A 22923-nucleotide genomic window follows, 5' to 3' on the forward strand; every position below is an offset into this window, starting at 1 on the left:
TAGTCTAGTCTATAGTCTAGTCTATAGTAGTCTTAGTCTAGTATAGTCTAGTCTAGACTAGTCTAGTCTAGTCTAGTCTATAGTATAGTCTATAGTCTAGTCTATAGTCTAGTCTATAGTCTAGTCTATAGTCTAGTCTATAGTCTAGTCTATAGTCTAGTCTATAGTCTAGTCTATAGTCTAGTCTATAGTCTAGTCTATAGTCTAGTCTATAGTCTAGTCTATAGTCTAGTCTATAGTCTAGTCTATAGTCTAGTCTATAGTCTAGTCTATAGTCTAGTCTATAGTCTAGTCTATAGTCTAGTCTATAGTATAGTCTATAGTCTAGTCTAGTCTATAGTCTAGTCTATAGTCTCGTCTATAGTCTAGTCTATAGTCTAGTCTACAGTCTAGTCTGTAGTCTAGTCTGTAGTCTAGTATATAGTCTAGTCTATAGTCTAGTCTATTGTCTAGTCTATAGTCTAGTCTATAGTATAGTCTATAGTCTAGTCTATAGTCTAGTCTATAGTATAGTCTATAGTCTAGTCTATAGTCTAGTCTATAGTCTAGTCTATAGTGTAGTCTATAGTGTAGTCTATAGTCTAGTCTATAGTCTAGTCTATAGTCTAGTCTATAGTCTAGTCTATAGTGTAGTCTATAGTGTAGTCTATAGTCTAGTCTATAGTCTAGTCTATAGTCTAGTCTATAGTCTAGTCTATAGTCTAGTCTATAGTCTAGTCTATAGTCTAGTCTATAGTCTAGTCTATAGTCTAGTCTATAGTCTACTCTATAGTCTAGTCTATAGTCTTAATTAATTCTCTATTTTAAAAGAGGATTGTTAAAAAAACATTTTTGTATTTCTGTTAATGTATTAACATTACTTTAACTTTACAGTATTTTAAAGTTCATTGAACTTTCAAAAAATGGCACAATTTGTAATTTAAACAAAAATTTAAATATTAAGCCCGCATATAAATTTATTTAATAAAAATTCAAAATTATTATTATTATTATTATTATTAAAACACGTACCTTTATTTGTGTTATTAAGACAAACAATTATGCATAAATTTCATTAAAAAGGTTCTAAGAAATTCTAGGTTTTTTTTTTTTAAATTATTATACTTAAGATAACATAGAAAGAAAAATACGCATTGTAAAATAAAAATATCAAAATAAATAACTAAATGTTTAACCCTCCAAAAAACTAGAATCTATGATTTAAACACAAATTTTCCTTTTTTTATTCTTTTCCTTTGCTTGCATTAAATGGCTGGCAGGTTGGCTGGAAAATCGACTACAAGCCCAGACATTGACTAGACATTTATAAAACTATACAACAAATACATACATATATACAAAAACAACATAAAAAGGATATACTCCAAATACAGCATCAACAGCAGGAAAAAAAAAACACCCAGAATATTCGCCCTCTTTTTAAACATTCATGTCTTGTACGCTTTTTCTCATGCTCTTATTTAACATAAAATAACAATAACAACAATAACGGAATAAATATCCTTTAACTACTGTCTGACCTTCTACACTTTCGTTTCATATATACATAAGTATGTATGTATGTTTGTACTAGTGTGTGTGTGTTCCACTACAAACAAACTTACACTTGTTTCAACATTTTCTCTTCTATACACAGGGAAAAAATCATTATAAAAAACCTGCAAATTATTAAACATTATTATAAAAATTGTAATCATATTATGTTAAATTATTCATTAAAATGATTGTAGCAATCATATACATTTGTATGTACATATGTATGTGGTTACAGCAAGTAAGTACATGCATGTTTGTTACAAGCATTTTTATGCTTCAAGATGTTGCTTTAAAATTATAATAATTAACATAATATGGTTGCCATAACCACAATTATGATAACAGCAACTAGAATATGATGGAATATTTTTGAAATCAAGTTTCAATGATAATTGTCTTTTTAACATATTTTTTCTCTATGTGTAGCCAGTAAAATAAATGCTTTTTAAGTATTTTATGCAGGATTTTATTCTATTATTTTATACGCATTTCATTTTATATTTAATTTATTATATTTATTGTTGTCTGTGCTTGTGTTTTCGGTCTATTGTATTGGAAAATCAGCGAAAGTAAATTTTTGAATATTTGCCAAAAAACTTGAAAAAGCAAAATTTAAATTTACAACCAAAAAGGTACTTAAATTTAAATTCTATAAATTTAAGTAGAAATTGTGCATAAATATATTTGCACAATTTTGTTTAAATATTAAATATTTAAATTTAAACATTTCAAATTTTTTTATGAATTTTTCTTAAAAATCCCCTTTATTAATTGAATCATTCCCTGTTCTTTGTAATTGTAATTTTTTCAATTTTAGTAATTGTCACGTATTAAAAAAATTTACAAGTATTAAGTATTCGAACAAAAGTTGACTTTTAGGTGTTAATTGTGGTTTTTAAACTCGAATCAATTAATTACTCTTGTTATGATAATGTTGATTTTTTTTAATTTTTCCATTAAAAAAATGTTAATCATCTAATACTTAGTTACATGCGTAATAGGATTTTGTAAGTCTTAGAAATTAGTTTGCAATTTTTTTTTTTTTTTGGAATTTCAACTAATATTTGTAATATTAATTAGGTTTAATTTATTATTTTACAATAAAATTTTTGTAGTTCAAGGTTTTTTTTTTAACTAAAACTCAATAATAATTGTATGATTTTTAAATGACGTTTTTCTTTGTAAACAAACCCAATAGGAAATATTTGGTAGAAAATTAGGTTAAAAACGAAAATTTTTTACAAAATTGCGGAATATTTGCTCGATTTTTCATCTTTGTTACACGTTTTTAGGATTTTGTGAGAAAAACAAATTAGGAAATATAATTTTTGAAAACGGTACTTTTTGGTAAAAAGTACTTTTTGATAATATGTAGTAGTTTTTGAAAAAAAGTTAAATTTAATCAGCCTACTGTCTAGTCATGTAAATGTAGTCTAGTCTATAGTGTAGTCTAAAGTGTAGTCTATAGTCTAGTATAGAATCTATTCTATAGTCTAGTCTATAGTCTTGTCTATAGTCTAGTCTATAGTCTAGTCTATAGTCTAGTCTATAGTCTAGTCTATAGTCTAGTCTATAGTCTAGTCTATAGTCTAGTCTATAGTCTAGTCTATAGTCTAGTCTATAGTCTAGTCTATAGTCTAGTCTATAGTCTAGTCTATAGTCTAGTCTATAGTCTAGTCTATAGTCTAGTCTATAGTCTAGTCTATAGTCTAGTCTATAGTCTAGTCTATAGTCTAGTCTATAGTCTAGTCTATAGTCTAGTCTATAGTCTAGTCTATAGTCTAGTCTATAGTCTAGTCTATAGTCTAGTCTATAGTCTAGTCTATAGTCTAGTCTATAGTCTAGTCTATAGTCTAGTCTATAGTCTAGTCTATAGTCTAGTCTATAGTCTAGTCTATAGTCTAGTCTATAGTCTAGTCTATAGTCTAGTCTATAGTCTAGTCTATAGTCTAGTCTATAGTCTAGTCTATAGTCATAGTCTAGTCTATAGTCTAGTCTATAGTCTAGTCTATAGTCTAGTCTATAGTCTAGTCTATAGTCTAGTCTATAGTCTAGTCTATAGTCTAGTCTATAGTCTAGTCTATAGTCTAGTCTATAGTCTAGTCTATAGTCTAGTCTATAGTCTAGTCTATAGTCTAGTCTATAGTCTAGTCTATAGTCTAGTCTATAGTCTAGTCTATAGTCTAGTCTATAGTCTAGTCTATAGTCTAGTCTATAGTCTAGTCTATAGTCTAGTCTATAGTCTAGTCTATAGTCTAGTCTATAGTCTAGTCTATAGTCTAGTCTATAGTCTAGTCTATAGTCTAGTCTATAGTCTAGACTATAGTCTAGTCTATAGTCTAGACTATAGTCTAGTCTATAGTCTAGTCTATAGTCTAGTCTATAGTCTAGTCTATAGTCTAGTCTATAGTCTAGTCTATAGTCTAGTCTATAGTCTAGTCTATAGTCTAGTCTATAGTCTAGTCTATAGTCTAGTCTAGTCTATAGTCTAGTCTATAGTCTAGTCTATAGTCTAGTCTATAGTCTAGTCTATAGTCTAGTCTATAGTCTAGTCTATAGTCTAGTCTATAGTCTAATCTATAGCCTAGTCTATAGTCTAGTCTATAGTTAGTTAGTTAGTTTGAAGGATAATGAAATCCGAAGAAATACACGTAGGCCTCCATTGGGCTTGTTGTAAGCTCTTTTGCCAGGTTCTGTGGTGGGAATCGAACCCAAGACCTCCGGTCTAATAGACTAGAATACTAACAACTAAACCGCCACAGGCAAAGCTTAAACCCCAGTTTTATTATGAAACTTTTCTATAAATTACAAAATAGTACTTAAAAGGTAGCTTTTTACTATTCCTTAAATAGTACTTATTTAAAAAAAAATTTTGCTAAAATTTTATTTATTGTTATGAGAATCCATCACATTTCCAATTGGTCACACTTTCTTTGTAAAACACGTATGGTTAGATTTAATACTCAGCAACGGCTAGGAAAATATTTAAAACAAATATTTAATGATCTCTAAAGTTATTAATGAATTTGGTTGATTTGTTTTTGGCTACACACAAAAAATCACCGTTACCAAACATTTTTTCATTCAATATTTAATTAATGAAATTAAAAGCAAACTGGCTAAATGTTTATTTGCTTTGCTTTTATTTCTCGCAAGTATTTCAGCAAACTACAACATCCTGTAGCAAAAAAAAATCATCAATCATAAATTATAATTAACACTTTTAGACGACTGTTGCTCGTTTTACAGCAAAATGAAACTGCCATAACATTAAAAGAAGCAGAAGAAGGAAAAACCACAGAAAAAGAAAAATTCTTTTTTTTTCAAACAAGATTTTCCATTTTAATTTTCATTAATTTCTTTTTTAACAACTTCTCTACTTATTGGTTATATTGATGAAGCTATTGAGATGTAAATCATCTTTCTAAATGTTTTGCAAAAAAAAGATGAAAATATAATTTGATTATATATCAAATATAGAGAAATTCTAAAGAAAAAATATTTTAATGATCGTCCACTTTTGTTGAAAAATTTAATATATATATTTTTGGCGGTAGAGTTGTTTAAGTGGGGAAAATAGATTTATTTTAATGAAGTGAAAAATAAGTTTTATATTAATGAAATCAATATAGTCTGGAAGAGAAAATACTCTAAACATTTTCTTCTGGACTTTTTTAAGATTACTGATGGAATTTAATTCGCAATTTAATTACAAGTTTTCTTTTAAATCAGTTATCGGCAAAGAGTCATTGGTTTCTCTCTTTCACGAGTAAGCTAAAGAGCTCTTTTTGACACCAGAAATTGCTAATTCGTCTTTAAAATGTCCCATAGATTAGATTATGAGAATGTTTGCGATTTATCAAAAACCCTTGGAGATCATTTGGTTCATTTTGATACCATTAAAATTATTTCTATAGTCAAAGATACAACCATTTGGTAGTTCTAACAAATTTGATTATATTTGTCAGTGACAATCCGTTATCATGTATTCTGATCAATCTCCCTATAATAGTTATGGGCAAAGAGTGAGAAATGATCACTCTCCTTGATTTCTCTCTCTCTCTCACATGAGTAAACGGTAATGCTCGTTGCCGACACCTGTTCCTAATTCGTCTTCAAATGAGCCATAGATTAGGTCGCTACTTAGCGGAAACACTCGAAGACCATTTGGCTCATTTTGATGACCATAAAATTATTCCTATAGTTCCGGGGAGAACTATTCTGTATTTCCTAGAAATTTGATACGATTTGTTAGAGACACATTCATGATCAGGAAATAAGATCGTAATAATAATAAGAAGAAAATATGCCCTAAACGCCACGATTCTTCTAATTAAGAAGATTTGACCAGTGGAAAGTAAGTAGAGTGTCAGTAGTATTAAATGTTATGAGAACAAATGTATAATAAAGAAGTTAAATGCTTAGATGGGAATCCATTACCTAACGCTGACCTATTATTGACATGCCAATAAACATGGCAATAAGATTTGCCAGGTGTCCTATCATATAGTGTTCTGTAGCCCTAAACAGCAGAATTACTATAATTTTGTTCATTCAACGAAGAAGGTTTCAGTTGATTTATCAATTTGACCAGTGAAAAGTAAGCAGAGTGTCAGTAGTTTCTTTTTTTAATGGACTGAGAACAAATGTCAAATATTTTTTAATACTTCTGACCTTATAGTTAATTATAATAAAGCAGTTAAATGTCTAAATGGGATCCATTACCTCCCACTGACCTATTGCTGACATGTCAATAAGTGAAAGGTAAACAGAGTGTCAGTGGTATCCAAAAAAAGGCTGAAAGTGAATGTAAACGATTTAAAATACTTTTGACTATAATAAAGTCGTTAAATTTCTGGATGGTAATTCATTACCTACCGCTGACCTATTGCTGTCATGTCAATAAGTGCAAAGTAAGCAGAGTGTCAGTGGTATCCAAAAAAAGGCCGAGAGTGAATATAAACGATTTTAAATACTTTTGACTATAATAACACCGTTAAATTTCTAGATGGTAATCCATTACCTACCGCTGACCTATTGCTGACATGTCAACAAATGTTCCAATAATATTTAGTTCTTTCAAATAAAATTTAAACTGAAAAAGCTTAAATCTAAAACTTTGTATCATTCATTCATAATTTTCTCAAATTTTTCTAATTTATGGTAAATTGAAAAGTCACATCTTCAACATAAATTATAAATTCAACATAAATTATAAAAATTTTAAGAAATCCACATACACATACAAATTCTTTTAATTACGTAAGAAAGAATGCATTACAAGTAATTACACCTGCATATATCAGCTTAACTTGTGTAAAGTGCTTCCTCGTATTGAAATATATTTCTGCGAAAATAAAACCTCAACTTTGAAAAAAAAAGTACGATTTTTTGTTGTTGTAGTGGATTTTTTCATGAATGAATATTTTATTAATCAGTCAGTTGTTGGATTTTTTTGTACACATTTTTTTTCGTAGTAAATTTGTAGACTTTTTAACTTGAGGCATTTATGTGTGTGATGGTTGGTCTAGGCTGATGGACTGTGTGCAGGTTTCCGTCAAATGGGTTTGACTATTTTACTGAAAGAGAGTTGGATGTCAGGGTTTTATTTGTTTGAATTCATTTCAATCATTTACTATTAATTTTTGCAAATTTAGCTGCAAGTTGTGTGCAAATTTGTTTTTATTGAATATATTTAAATTAAATGTTGAAAATGTTTATAGTATGATTTTAATATTTTATTAAGGGCGGGTTTTACTAATAAATTAAAAGACTTTTTTTATTAAATAAAAGCTTTTTGCTTAAAAAATGCTTAACTAAAAGCAGCAATACAAATACTTTCCAATAAAGTACTTTACTAAAAAAGTACTTTATAACTGGAGAAAATTTAACAATTTGAAGCTTTTATAGCATTTGTAAAATTTTCTAAAATTTTCCAAAATTATTTTTATAATATTTGTTTTATAAAAATACTATTTTCATTTAGTACTTATTAAAAAGTACTAAATGAAAATGGTACTTTTTAAAATTATTTGAATTTTCAAATTATTTAATTTCAGTTAGGAATATGCTTTTAAAAATTACTTTTAAAAAAGTAAAATTACATAAAATCATACAAAATTATTTGTATGATTTTTTTTTTTTTCAAAAAAGTACTAAATAAATAAACAATTTCACAATGTCTAGTTATTTTTTAACTTTAAAATATATTGACAGTTCTCATACAAAAATTGTCTTAACTGGAAGAGTAACTACTGGTTAAACGATAAATGAAGATGGTGAAAATAAAATCTAGAAGAGTTCTTTTAAAAGTTACTTTTTAAAAAGTACTTTTTATAATTTCTGATGTTTTTGATATATTTCGTAAAAAAAGGACCTTTTTAAAAAAGTACTTTTTTTAAGATTTTTTTCCAAAGCTAAGTTTTTAACAAAATACCTTTTAGAAGAAATTTTTAAAAGTAATAATATCAATTTATAAAAGTATATTTTTGTATTTTGTCTTAATATTACAATTTAGTACTTTTTTTAAAAAAAAAGTACCAAAACATGTTTATATTTATTTAGTGTTATTAATGTTTTGTTAGAACAAAAATTAAAGATGAAAAGTGGAATCGAGTCTTTGAAATATTGGGATTTGTAACAGTATTCCATTAATCGCTTATAGCGCTTCTTCAGGCAACTCTTTCGGTATGATAGCATATTAAATTTTCAATCGTTCAAAAGGGAATTCTGTGACAGGCCAGTTATATCGAAAAACACGAAAATTTTTAATAAAAGCTTATTGAAGTTAGATGAAGTATCTCATCTCGGGAAGTTTTAAGTTTCGTTTGTTTTTGTTAATGACCAGTAGTTATTTCATACATTACTTGGTTATCAAACACATTATTTCTATTTAGCTGAATAAGCAAATACCGCTAAAGAGCTAAGTAATTTGTATGTGTAATAGCTTTATTTTCTAGGGCTCCCATTTAACAAACTTGATGATTCATGGTTAATAAAATGAAAAGGCCAATCGATTCTTTGAAATATTGGGACTTATAATAGTATTCCATTATTCGTGCTAATAGTGCTTCTTCAGACACCTCTTTCGGTATGAAAGCACATTCAATTTTATAAAAGAATTGAATGTGGTGACAATCGTTCAAAAGGGAATTCTATGACAGGCCTCATATATCTAAAACCGTGAAAATTTTCAATGAAAGCTTACTGAAGATTAAATATATTTTATCTTAGTAGTTATTTCATACATTACTTGGTAATGAGGTGTCATTGTCACACACATTATTCCCATTTAGCTGAATAAGCAAATACCGCTAAAGAGCTAAGTAATTTGCATGTAATGAGGTAATGAGGGGTCGTTATCAAACACATTATTCATATTTAGCTGATTCAAACCCAGCCTGTAATCGTTCCAAAATTACTAGTTATTATATAACTTACTTGTAGGTTTATTTATAACTAGTTATTTCGCAAACCTCATCGAAGAAAAGTAAGTAGTATTTACTTATATTTTACATTACTTTCCTGCTTATGCGGTAGGTGAAATTTCAGTACATTAATGCGCATCGATTGAGTGGTATTCCTATATAAAATTCTTAAAAAGTCTGTTGCTCGGGACACTCTCAAGTCTACTATTTGTTTGCTTCTCTTTTGAATTTCAAAATATTATTTTTTAATTTTTGATAACATTAAAATCATTGAAAATTCGAAATAATTGAAAATTTTCACTAGAAACTGATGTCTTTTTAAAATTATTAATTAAATATTTAATTAAAAAAAATATTTTTTAAAATTTTTGAATCTAAAGTTGAAATTAAAAAAAATTTCTTAAATGTTATTTTTTTTTAAGAGTTTTAAGCAAATTTTCTATTTTTCTCATTAGGACCAAATTTATATTTGAGAAAAAGATTTAAAAAAAATTATAATTTTTTTAATTTTATTTCTAATTAATTTAAAAATTTTATAAAAAAACCTATTTTTAAAATATGATTTTATAAAAATAGGAAATAAACGTTCTTTCACATTTAAAAAAATTTAATTTGTATTTTTTTTAAATAGCGTTTTTTAATAATTCTTTTAAATTCATATAAGAGAAAAAATATTGATCGAATTATTGATGAAAAATATTTTTTTATAATTTTGTTCTAATATTTTTTTTTGAGATTTTAAAAGTTCTAAAAAAAAAGAATAAAAATTATAAAATTGATTTTTTCCAAAAAAAAAAAAAAAGATCTTTCGCTATCTTTTTATTAGAGAAATTTATTCTTTATATTAAAAATCCAAACTTTTTGTAATTTTGTTAAAAATTTACTAAATATTTTATAAAATTTGTTGTCAAATTTTTTTTTTTTTTTATTAATATTATTAAAAAAAATCAAATATCCTGTTTAAAAAAGAAAAAATCTTAATTTAAAGAATTTAAAAAAATAATTATATTTTTGGTTTTATTTTTATATTATCGTGTTGCTTTATTTAAAATTTTATATAAAGTATTTTAATGAAATATTTTATTAATTTTAAAAATAATTAAAAATTTTCACTTTTTGTTTAAAATTTCCATATAAAATAAAATTTTTTACAAACAATATTTTGCAAAGTTTTAGTTTAAATTTAAAAGTTAATAAAATCAACTTTTTATTAAATTAAAAAATGTCTTATTTTTTTAAATATTTTTAATTTTCTGTTATTTTTAAAATTTTATTAAAAAATTTTTAAACACAAAATTTCTTTATTAATAAATCTTCAAAAAAATTTTTTTAACACTTTTATTTAAAACTTCACTGTGTTAGTTAAATAAAATAAAAATAAATCCTGCATTATTCTTTCCAAAAACATTCCTTTTAACTCTTTTGGTATATTTTTTTTAAACCAGATAATTTGTTCTTATATTCTCACTCACCTTTTACACTAGACAAATTCTTAAAAAATCCAATTATGTTTCCTTTTCTTTAAGGCTGGCAATTGTTCCACAATTTTTTTTTTTAAATTTTAAACACTTAAAGTATTTTGTTTTTAGCTTTTGTTTATTTTAAGAATTTCTATACAAGAAATATTCTTTAACACAATTTCGTTTTACTTTTGTTAAATAAACTTATAAGAATTCGTTTTTTTTTCTGTTCAAAATTTTCAAATAAGAATTTAATCCTTTTTGGCCTTAAGACCTTTGGTTGCTTATAGAAATTAATATCCTGGGTTTTTTAGGGTTCGTTAGCACACTTTTTTTCGTTTGTTTTTTATTAAAACACTTGTTTTTTTAAATTAATATTTTTTATATATTATTAAATTTTTAATTGATTTTATTATTATTTAATCAAATCAATTAATTTGTTTGCTAGTTATTATTTTTCTTTGATAAATTCACAAAATTTTATTAGATTTTTAGTTTCGTTTTAGAATTTTGTGTTTCTTACTTCTTTTAGTTTTAAATTTTGGAATTATTAACGTTTAAAATGTTTAAAAAATATTTAAAATTATATTTTTTGTTTCTGTTTAAATAGAAGTGGGCTCAAAAAATATCTGTGTGTAATAGATTTTGGCACCAAGATACAACCGCTTCATTAAATTCAAAGAGACTCGGAGTCATAACTTCTCTACGCTTATTTATATAGCCTCCGTTAAGCGGCGATTTTTTTACATAGAGAAAAGTATCAGTCAGCGACGACGATGGCAGCGTTTAAAACAACAACACACCACCAGCAACAGCAGCCGCCAAATAATAATAAAAGAAAAAAAAAAAAAAAAGTACAAAAAATAACATCCAAATGTTACCAACAATACACAACACACTCACTCACCACGGTACGGCACACACAGATACATTTGCGGAGAGACAGACAGACAACAAAGTTAAAGCAACTAAAAGACATTTACACACAACCAACAAACCAACAGACAGCTAAATCAATGGATGGATGTTGGTTTGTTGGATGGCTGGTTGGATGAATGGTTGCTGGTTTGTTTAGTTAGTTGGCTGAGTGGCCAAAGAAGAAAGAAATTCTCAAACAAACCACTACAAACACTGCTACCGAAGAACGACGTCTACAAACGCAGCAGTTAGTATCTGCCGCATTTCAAACTCTCGTCTAGCAGCACAAACCACTAAAGAACATCATCATCAAACCATTTCAAACTTGTATCAAACACAACTGCTGTAGTTACAAATAAAAGTTAGTGGTGGTTACCAGCAGCATCATCATCTTCATTCATCTCAATTATATTTATTTAATAGAAATTATTTGTGGTGGTGGTTTTTATTTCATTTCAAACATGTTGCAACATACTTCCATTATTATTCTAAAGAAAAAAATTGTTTAATCAAACTGGTTGTAAGTCTCAAATTTTATTCAAACATTTTACTCTCTATTCAACTGCAGTTCAACTTAAACCACAATTTCGTGTTGAGGTAAATGCAGACGTTGACGCTGCGTTGCTATGGTCAGCGCTGTAAACGTTTAATCAAGTGGACGTTAGAAGAAGAACAAGAACAACGTTGACGCTGCGTTGCTATGGTCAGCGCTGTAAACGTTTAATCAAGTGGACGTTAGAAGAAGAACAACAAAAACAAACGCATGTTTGCAAGCAAAATGACTTTGATTGTGTATTTGCTTTTATTTGTTTTGTTGTAATAGTTTTTGATCATTCTTTTTTTCTTGTTGTTGTTGGTTGCGCTATTCAAAACGCACTCACAACTTTGAGGAAGGGTTGCTGAATTTAGTACTAAAGTTTATATAGGAAAAAGTACTTTTTATAAGTTCTTGTTAAAATCACAATACAAACACTCCTTGAAAGTATGCTATGAAATTATCATGGATAAATTGTTGTACCTTAAATTGGTCCTTAGTTACCCACATTGCTCTTTTACAAGACTGGCAATATCCAAAATTCGAGTTTTTTAAACTGAGGGTTGTTAGTTTTATCAAATTTAAATTTCATATATTCTAAAACGATTTAGACATGTCCGTCTGCCTGTTTTTTGAAAGTACGATACGACAATATTCTCTTTGGGTGTAGTTAGATTGGTATTGAAAATGGACAATATCGGTCCACATTTGAACATGACCTCCAAACAAAAGTTCGCTTTAGAAAGTGACTTTAATGTTCATAAAAGGCTTAAATATATAAGTAATTATGAAATTGTACACAAACATTTTTATGAAACGAAATTTTTTAAGAATTGGTCCCTTTCCCTCATACAGGTTATTATATTTTTGTCAATAAATCGCTTACAAATCGAAAATCAAAGCATTAAGATAATGGTTTGTTATTATAAATCTATCACCCTCTTGAATTCGGATTTGTTTAGTCCATAATTTATCCAAGTCTCCATTAAAGATCCTCTTTCAAAAATATACCTGATGTTCATATTTTGATGGTGACTAGGTTTTAAAAAGTTCGAATTCACCAAAATCTTGTCATACATGTATCGACATTAATCTGGATAACATTCGAAAGGAGATCATTTATGGGAAATTTATACATTGTGGAACAAACCCAAGGACGAAGCCTGTTGAAAATTGTTAAAATCGGTCTATTATTTCGTATAGCTACCATACAATCGTACCCCCGGAATGGGGCTTTGAGCTCATAAATATGTTAAATGTTCTTGTATCACTTTAAAATTCGGGAAAACTTAGTTTAATATAAGTCTTAATGATACTGCTGATTTTCATAATTATCGGGCCTCATTTGACCCTATCCCCCATACAAAGTTTCCTTCAGAAAATGACTTAATTGTCAAAATTCACTTATAAACACTAATATCACGTTGATATTCTGCAGAAATAACTGATGTAAATGTAAATCCTGCTACCAAAATTTATAGGGATAAAACCATATTAACCCCCTGCCCCCATATAGCCCTTCTTTTAGAAAATTCCCTTTTTTGTCAACAAATTGTTAAAATATTTCTGAATTATGGTAAGAATTAAATTAAATATCTCTTTATTAAAAAAATAATAAAAATTTGGTACATAATCACTAATGTAGGCTATCATATGGTCGGCCATGCCCGACTGTAAATTCTTACTTGTTTTTTCTTGAATTTCTCTTAATACCTTGATTTTCTGAAAGAGGGTTATAATCGAACCGTTATAAAACTTGGTAAAGAGATTTTGATTAAATTTTCTCATGTTTTTAGTATCAAACAAACAGCATTATTTTAAATAGACATATAGATCGTCTTAGGATCTAATAAGGGTCCAGCATATACATGTCTATATATATATGTACTTTTATGGATCTACGATCAATTTTTGATGGTGTAAAAATAATAAAAACATTAGAAAAAAATGGGGTCTGATCTTAACAAATTCAGCAGACACATTTTTGCGGCGCTAGAATTTTAAAAATAATTATGAGCTCAAAAGTCCTATTCAAAATTGCGATCTATAGTCTGATTACAAGGTCAGACGGAGCTAAACAAAGTACTTCTAAAAAATAACATTTATCACCACTTCAAAATTAGCACCAAGTGAATTTTTTTACCTTCTTAGAAAGTGATGTTTAATGTCTGCAGAATGACTTCAGAAGTAGTGAATTTGGAATCAAATAAAGGACATCCCTCCTATGACAAGCCTGTGTTAAAATCATCACTTCTTCAGGTCTTTTTCAGTACTTAGATGGAGTAAATTCTGCTTCTTTTTCGTTTCTTTGGAAGTTCTTTTTTTTTTTGCTGGGATGCTAGTGTTAAACGACGTTCAATACATTTTCTATGGTGGGTCAAATGAGCTCCGATCATTGCGTTAATCCGAAGAGTAATATAAAATATAAAAGTTGTGCCATTTTTTGTAGAGATACTAGATTATACAACATAAATAATTCTGAGCTAAAAACCCTATGCGGATGGTATGATTATATGGGAGCTAGATGTTAAAAGTAAAGTATGTACCAAATTTCATCAAATTATCTTTAAAACTGAGATCAGTAGCTTGATCAAAAGATTTATATAGATGGACAGATGGACGGACTTAGCTAAATCGACTTAGAAAATAATTTTGAGCCGATTGGTATACTTTAAGGTGGATGTACATATGACCAATATATCTATAAATTACATAATAATACCCTTTCAGTAGTAGGGTATAAATATTCTGCATTTCTTTCAGAATTTATATAATTTGAACAATTTTCAAAAAAGGAAATTTTTTGACAATCAAAATCAATAATTTTTACGAAAATTATAAATCATCTCATAATTATGGTATGTACTAGGGTTCTATAAATCGACTTTCGAATAATCGAACAATCGACTTTTTGTCGAAAAAAGTCGAAGTCGACTATTTTGTTCCAAAAAAGTCGATAACTCGACTATCGTCTGTGAAAAAAGTCAAAAAGTTGACTTTGTAAATAGAAGTCGAAAAATCTGAAAGTCGAAGAAATTCGAAAAAAGTCGAAAAGTCGGAAAAAGTCAAAAACTCGAAAATATAAGAGTCGAACAATCGACTTTTTGTCGAAAAAAGTCGAAAAGTCGAAGTAGACTATTTTGTTCCAAAAAAGTCGATAACTCGACTATCGTCTGTGAAAAAAGTCGAAAAGTCGACTTTGTAAATAAAAGTCGAAGAAAGTCGAAAAGTCGTAAAAAGTCGAAAAGTCGGAAAAAGTCGAAAACTCGAAAATAGTAGAAAAAAGTCAAAAATAGTCGAAAATTTAAAAAAAGTGGAAAAAAAGTCAAAAACTCTAAAATACTAAAAAACTCGAAAAAAGTCAAAAAATATTCGAAAAAAGTCGGAAAAAATCGAAAAGTCGACTTTTAATTAAATTAAAAAAAGTCGAAAAATCGACTTTTCATAAAATGCAAAAAGTCGACTTTTAACTAAATGAAAAACGTCGAAAAGTCGACTTTTCGTTTCAACTATAGAACCCTAGTATGTACATATTTCTTTGTAAATCCCGGTTCTGTTTTTTTCAACCAACTAACAAAAAGTACTTTTCTTATTACAAAAAGTACCAGTGCAACCATAAGTTTTTATGAATTTCAAACAATTCTAACACTAGTCGTTGTTTAAAACTCTTCAACAAGTTCGTTTCAAACACTTTTAATAGACTTTATCAATTGGTTGAATGCAACAACTGATATTGCAGTACAACAAACACTTGCGCCTAAGAGTGGAAGAAAATTGTTTGTTGCATGGACAAATGGTTGTATATTTCTTGGGTTGTTGTTTAATAGTGTTGGTGGTGGTGGGTATGGCGCACGATGGTCAAGTTGAAGATCAAAGTCGCAGTCTATTTTTGCGGCCGGCAGCTCAGCCTAGACAAGGTGGTAAAAATAATGTGCAAAATTACAACAACCAATAATAATAAAAGACTTTGGTGCTATCAAACAAACCAAAAAAATAAGAGCTGTAAAAGTGTTGTAAAACAGAGAGTAAAGTTGTGTGGCAAAAAAAATATGTATGTAGGGAGAGAGAGTCATATAAAAACCGCGTAAATTTCTTTTGTTCGTTTACACTCATTACAACCGGCATTTTTTTGTGTGTGCTTCATGTTCTGCTTGTAATAAAACTAAAGTTTGGGTTTGAAGCCAAAATAAATATGTAATAAAATCTCATTTCGTTTATGCTCTGGGATTTCTATGATTTTTTTTTTTAATTTTATTTTCTTTATTTGTCAAGAGCCGGCTTTGAATTTGGTTTTAACTTGACCAGGTTGTATTCAAACCTTTTCAAGAGTTTGAGGCAGCAACAATTGCACACTTATTTGATATGTGTGTGTGGTATGGTAGTGTTTGATTCTTCGTTGGCTGTTTAGTTGGTTCTTGGTTTAAGCCAGTCAGTCGTCCAAGAAGTTCTTCTTTTTAAGTCTTGGCTGGGTTTTTTTCTTTAGCTTAATTCCATACAATTTCTGTTGTTGTAACTTCTTTTACTTCTTGTGTTGTTTTTCTGTTCAACAACAACAACTACTAGAATATCATTTGTACTAGCTTTTTGTTGGTTTTATTGTTGGCTTTTAAACTACGCTTTGGTTGCTAATGTTCGTCTGATGTTGTTGTTGTTGTTGCTTCAATGTTGATCGTTTTTTCATCATCATCATCGTCGTTGCCGTAATCGTCATCGTCTTGTTGTTATTCGTGCTTGTCGTGAGAACTTTGGTCATGTTCAAGTTCTTGGCCATACTCAATTTAATGCTGTGCAATTGCTGTTGTTGTTGTTGCTAGTATGAAATTTAATGATCTTGATCGTCATTATCATCATCATCCTTCTCATTGTCTTCATTACGTAGACCATCATAATGATGATTATCATGTTGTTCTTGTACATTTAATACTTCTTTTTGTATTTTACTTTTTTATTCTTATTCTTGTTCTTTTATTTCTTGGCTTTTTTTGCTGTTATTGTTGTTGTTGTTGCTGTAAGCAACTTACCAACTTAAAATAAGTACAAAAATGATCAAAACATTTTTTGTAGTTTTGGCTAAAAGTATGCGGCATAGTCATTTTATTGTTACGTGTGTAACTTTTCACACAATTTTGTTTCTAAAATATCGAAAATTTTCTAAAACTAGAAAATATTTCTTGACGATTTTGTAAAGCAGGAAAATTTATCAAAAATTTTGTAAAAATAGGAAAAATTCAAAACATTTCTAAAATTATAGAAACTTTTGAAAAATTTGTGAAACTTTGTATGTATGTATTCATAAAATAGAAGTTACATCGAAATTTGCAAATACATACATATATTTATTGAAAATTTTCTTAAAATAGAAAAATTTATTAAAAATTCATTAACCTTAATCGTTACTGACTGACTGAATGACTGATTCGTCATAGCACAGCCTAAACGGTTGACGCTAAAGAGCTGAAATTTAGACAGTAGGTTGTTCTCTCACCAGATAGATTCACTAAGACGGGATTTTTGAAAGATCGAATGTTTTGGGGGTAAAAACGGGTAAATTCGGTAACCTCATATCTCCTAAACCAGAAAACATACAAAAACAGTTTAAAGCTTATCTTCGTTCATTTAAAAATTTGGTGTCTGGTACTTTTTTCAAATTCGCCCCCTTTAGGGAATAAACCTGTAAAACCTGTATTTTGGTACTTTTTTTGCACCCCATGTACCTTTTTAACGAGTGAACATTCAACAAATATTTTTGACTGCTTCATTACTTAACGAAAAATAAAAATACGAATTTTAGTACTTTTTGGATATTCGGACGTTTAAGGGGTGAAAATTGTACCTATTTTTGGTACTTTTTTCATAAAACATTGTTTTTGGTTTATTAACTTATACATATGTATGTATGTACGGATACATAATAACGATGTTGCAACTTATTTTGAATTGAATTTTTATTTCGTTAATGAGAATATGCTAATGAGCTGTTATTTGGAACCGGTACCTAGTGATATTTTTTATTGCTTTTTCATTCTTCAACTGGTAATTTTTGGTACTCTTTCGTTCTTCATAGGTACTTTTTTAAGTATTCTTTAAAATTAAACCTAGAAACATGAAATTAAGCATGTAGAGCCAGGATTAAGTGAGAATCTATAAAAGGGGACTTTTTGGTACTTTTTCGTTCTTTAGTTTTGGTATTTTTTGAATTTACTGTAACGAAGTGCTTTACGTGAGTGTACCTGCCGTGTTGGCCTATCTCACGGTGGTCTTTTTCAACCACTGGGTGAGCTTTGTGACGACTCACCACCGCCCCTTCAATCTTCAATGAAGAAATCAGCTGGCAATTTTTGTACATGGCTAAGCCGGTCCATGTACAAGCACTTTGCTGGAGTACGTCAGCTATCTAATCTCTGACCATTGCTGCACCGTTGCTTAACTTCCGAGATGTAAAACTTCACTGATTCTGACATAAACAGAGTTTACTCTGAACATATCTGGACAAGGAAGGAAAATTCAATGGTATCATTTGTATATGATACCTTTCATCCATCATCATTCAACCCAGCACACTTCTTATTCATTCGACACATTCATAAGAGAAAAAATACGATACACCTTTTCTAAGTGAACGAGTGGGTGAGGCCCGCTTATAGGCTTATAGAGCCTGTAGTTAATGAGAATCTATAAAAGGGGACTATTTGGTACTTTTACGTCCTTCGCCTGGTATTTTTTAAGTTTTCTATAAAATTTAACCTTTTTGGTACTTTTTGAATTTTTTTATACTTTTTAAATTTTTGTATAATATTGAATATAGAAACATGAATATAGAAACATGAAATTAAGTACAATCCGGTGATTAAGTGATAACCTATAAAAAGGGACTTTTTGGTACTTTTTTTAAGCACGGAGTAAGTGAAAACATATAAAAGAGGACTTTCTGGCATATTTTCGTTCTTTAAAAAGTACTTTTTGTGTTTTTTTTAATATTGATCCTAGAATCATGAAATTAAGTATGTGGCTGTAATTTTTCGTTCTTCAACTGGTACTTTTGGAGTTTCCTACTATAATGAACCTAGAAACATAAAACTAAGCAATCAGTGACTTGAATGAATAACAATTTAAACTGGAGTATTTTCTGGCACATTTTCGTTCTTTAACTGGTACTTTTTGAATTTTCTATAATATTGAACTTAGGATCATGCAATTAAATAGAAGAGATCTTTTGGTACTTTTTCGAACTTTAACAATAATAATATTTAGTTTGTTCCATTACGATGAGAATAGCGAAGCACATTCTTAGAAAATTTTCTAAATAATTGAAAAAATGTTCTAAAAATAAAAATTTTATTTATAGTTTTTAAATTTTTTTTTAAAAAAAACATAGAACATTTTCTAAAATTAGAGAAAATATCGTATATTTTATAAAGGTAGGAAATTTCAAAATCGAAAATTTTCTTAATATAAAAAAATCATCGAAAATTTTTCAAAATAGAAAATTTATCTAAAATGTTTTAAAAAATTTTCTAAAAAAAATATTTATGGAAAATGTTTTTAAACAGAATTAATCCATCGACAATTTTTCTACAAATTGAGTATACAATCGGGTATATAATGTTCGGATTTGCTACATCCCACATTTCTATCTTATTAATTTCATTCTGAAGCTGCTGCTGCTGCTGTATGTTGTTATTGCTATTACTTGGGTTTGTTTTTCTACATTTCATTTGTTTCTAGTGATTTGTTGCTGCTGTTGTTCTCTGACTCTGTGTAGACAACATACTAAATGGACTTTTAGTTAGAGTTTAAGACAAAGAACTTCTTGAATACTCGTCCATACACAGAAGGAACACTTTTTTTATGTAGTTTGTATTTTTGTTGGAATTTTGAGCCAAGTATTAAAACAGAAAAAAAACTACAAAAAATAAATCAAAGAATTGTAATGCAAACTCTAAAAATATTTATTGTATTTATTTGTAATTTAAAACATGTGCTTAAAACTAAAAATGATCGATATTTATAGCAAAAAAAGTGTTAAGTTGAGTGTAAAATTTGTTTAAAAATATTCACAGATTAGAATATTTAAACCAAAGACAATATCATCTTAAATGTTTTAAAATTGGAAAATTGGGAGAAAAAAAGCTGAATTTTTAATCCCAATTTAATAAAATTTATAATAAATCTACAAAATTCTCATTCCTATTTTTAATTATTTCTTTACAGTTTCTTTAAAACAACTTAAAAAACATCTTCACTATGCCAAGTCTTATTATGGGTAAGTTAGTAAAAATAAATTAAAATATAAAGTTTATCTTGGTGCCTATTTACAGTAGTAGTTTGTAATATAACTTTAAATTAAATCATAAACTAAAAATATTAATTCTAAGAAATTGCTTTATGAACTCAAATCGACATGAGTCAAAATAGAATGAATGAAGTTTACTTTAAAAGAGAGAGATTAAAATCTCTCTATCATTCTTCTAATTGACCATAAAACATTATAATTATTCATTAAAGTACTTTAATATTTGTAAAGCCTTAACTAGTAATTGAAATTCTTCGTTAACACACTCAAAAGTAATGGTTCTACATACACACACTCACACACACACACTAATAAGCTTAGCTTCAGATTCACCGATTTAACAATATAACTCTGTCTGTCCGTTTTAAAACTTGTAGAAAAATCATAGAAATTAATTTGTTCCTATAAACCCAGCAAAAACTTGTTGGTAAAGCCCCCTCTTTACACGACCACACAAGTAATATGATCTGTCAAAATTTTGTGAATGAAATATATAATGAAACCATCACACCTTAAGAGAAAATACAGATGTAACATTTGATAGTCGTATGGCACTCTGCATTTTTTGAAATGATTTAAAAAAACAGCAAGTCGCATTAGATCAGGGATGTATTTTTATGTAAACACATACAAAAAAAAGTGAAACAGCTGTTTCCATCTTAATTTGTTATTGTTTTATACCAATCGTGTAAACACAAAAAAATTTTTTATTCTCTTTTTTGTCATACGGATGGAATTGCATTTTACTTTTTCATTAGACTTGTCGTACGTAAAGTGTGATCGTCTGAAGGGCCCTTTATGAGCGTTGATGTCATTTTCTGAAGATGACCTTATATAGGGGGTAGGGTAAATTATGGACCGATCATTATAAAATTTTACAAAGCTATTTAGGTTCTTATAAAATATGTTCATGTCGAATTTCATCGCTATAAATGCTTTTTTTTAGACAGTTATGAGCATTAATATCATTTTCTGAAGGGGACCTTATATGGGGGCTAGGCGAAATCGTGGACCGATATTATCCATTTTCAATACCAAACAAATTCCATCAATATAAAATAGCTGTGCAAAATTTCGCTAGCTAACTAGAAAAAACATCGAAAATTTCCAAAATTTTTCAACAGTAGAAAATTTTTAGACAATTTTCTAAAAATTTAAAAATCTTCGAAAATTTTTTAAAAATATAAAAAACATCGAAAATTATAAAACATAAAAAAAGATTAAAAATTTTCTAAAATTAGAAAAATTACCCAAAATTTAAAACTAGAAAAAACATCGAAAAATTCCAAAATTTTTTAAAAGTAGAAAATCTTCGAAAATTTTTTAATAATAAAAAAACATCGAAAATTTCAAAACATAGAAAAAAAGGATTAAAAATTTTCTAAAAATAGAAAAATTATGCAAAATTAAAAACTAGAAAAAACATCAAAAAATTCCAAAATTTTTTAAAAGTAGAAAATCTTCGAAAATTTTTTAAGAATGGAAAAAACATAGAAAAAAGGATTAAAAATTTTCTAAAAATAGAAAAATGATCCAAAATTTAAAACTAGAAAAAACATCCAAAATTTCCAAAATTTTTCAACAGTAGAAAATTTTCTGACAATTTTCCAAAATTATAAAAATATTTAAAAAATTGAAAAAAATCTAAAATTTTAGAACATAGAAAAAAAGATGAAAATTTTCTGAAAATATATCGAAATAGATAGAAAATAGATAGTTTGCTAAAAATGCAAAAACATTGAATCTTTTCTAACAGAAATTTTATAGAAAATATTATAAAAAATAGGATTTTTATTGAAATTTTTTTAAAACTAGAAAATTTATAGATAATTTTCTAAAAATAGTAAAAAAAAATAAATTTTCTTGAATATAAAAATTATTCAAAGTTATTCCAGAAAAAAACATCGAAAATTTTCTAAGAAACTAGAAAAATATCAAACATTTTCTAAGAATACAGAATAAATATCGAAAGTTTCGTAACAAAAAGAAAAGTTATCGAAAATTTTATAAAAATTTTAAAATTTATTGAAAATTTTTTAACAGTAGAAAATTTTCTAAAAATTTTAAAATCTTCAAAAATGTTCTAAACATAGAAAAAAAATTAAATTTTTTATGAATAAGAAAATAATCCAAAATCTATAACTAGAAAAAGCATCAACATCTGTCCGTCTGCCCATACCGATCCTAATTTTGAAAATAATTTTTAGAAATATAGTTCCTATACCGTAGAACAAAACTTGTTCTATTCCACTGTTCAAAACTATCCATCATTTCATTTAGACCCCCCATACAATTGTCCTGCTCAGAAAAACTCTATAAAAATGTAATCAACATTTAACTATAAACTTTATATGGCAGGATCGATTTTGTTCCAAAGGGATCATTCTTCTTAAAATTACATTAAATCAATTCGTCGGTCGGCCCTATCTACTTAGACTTTCTTACTTACTAATTTTCTTAAAATTTTTTTAATTATTAATAGAACCCATCACAATAAGTGTAGGGTAAAGGTAAAAGCCCAAAAATATTTATGATTTTGGCCAACGCACTAATAAAGACACCACCTCATTAGAAACGACCTCACGCACTTAGTTCTTTTGTTGGACACACCAACAAATAGAAAGACATACCGAAACAGACATTTATTTTTGGTAAAAAAAAAACGCAAAAAATAAATTGCGACTGCTGCTGTTGCTCATGCTGATAATGATTAAGAGAGTTTGTTTGATGTATTTTAGAACGACGAGTAACTTC

The sequence above is a fragment of the Lucilia sericata genome, unplaced genomic scaffold (assembly GCF_015586225.1).
Source record: "Lucilia sericata isolate MDLA Ls3-8-SP2 unplaced genomic scaffold, ASM1558622v1 Contig000539F_arrow, whole genome shotgun sequence".
NCBI classification, from domain to species: domain Eukaryota; kingdom Metazoa; phylum Arthropoda; class Insecta; order Diptera; family Calliphoridae; genus Lucilia; species Lucilia sericata.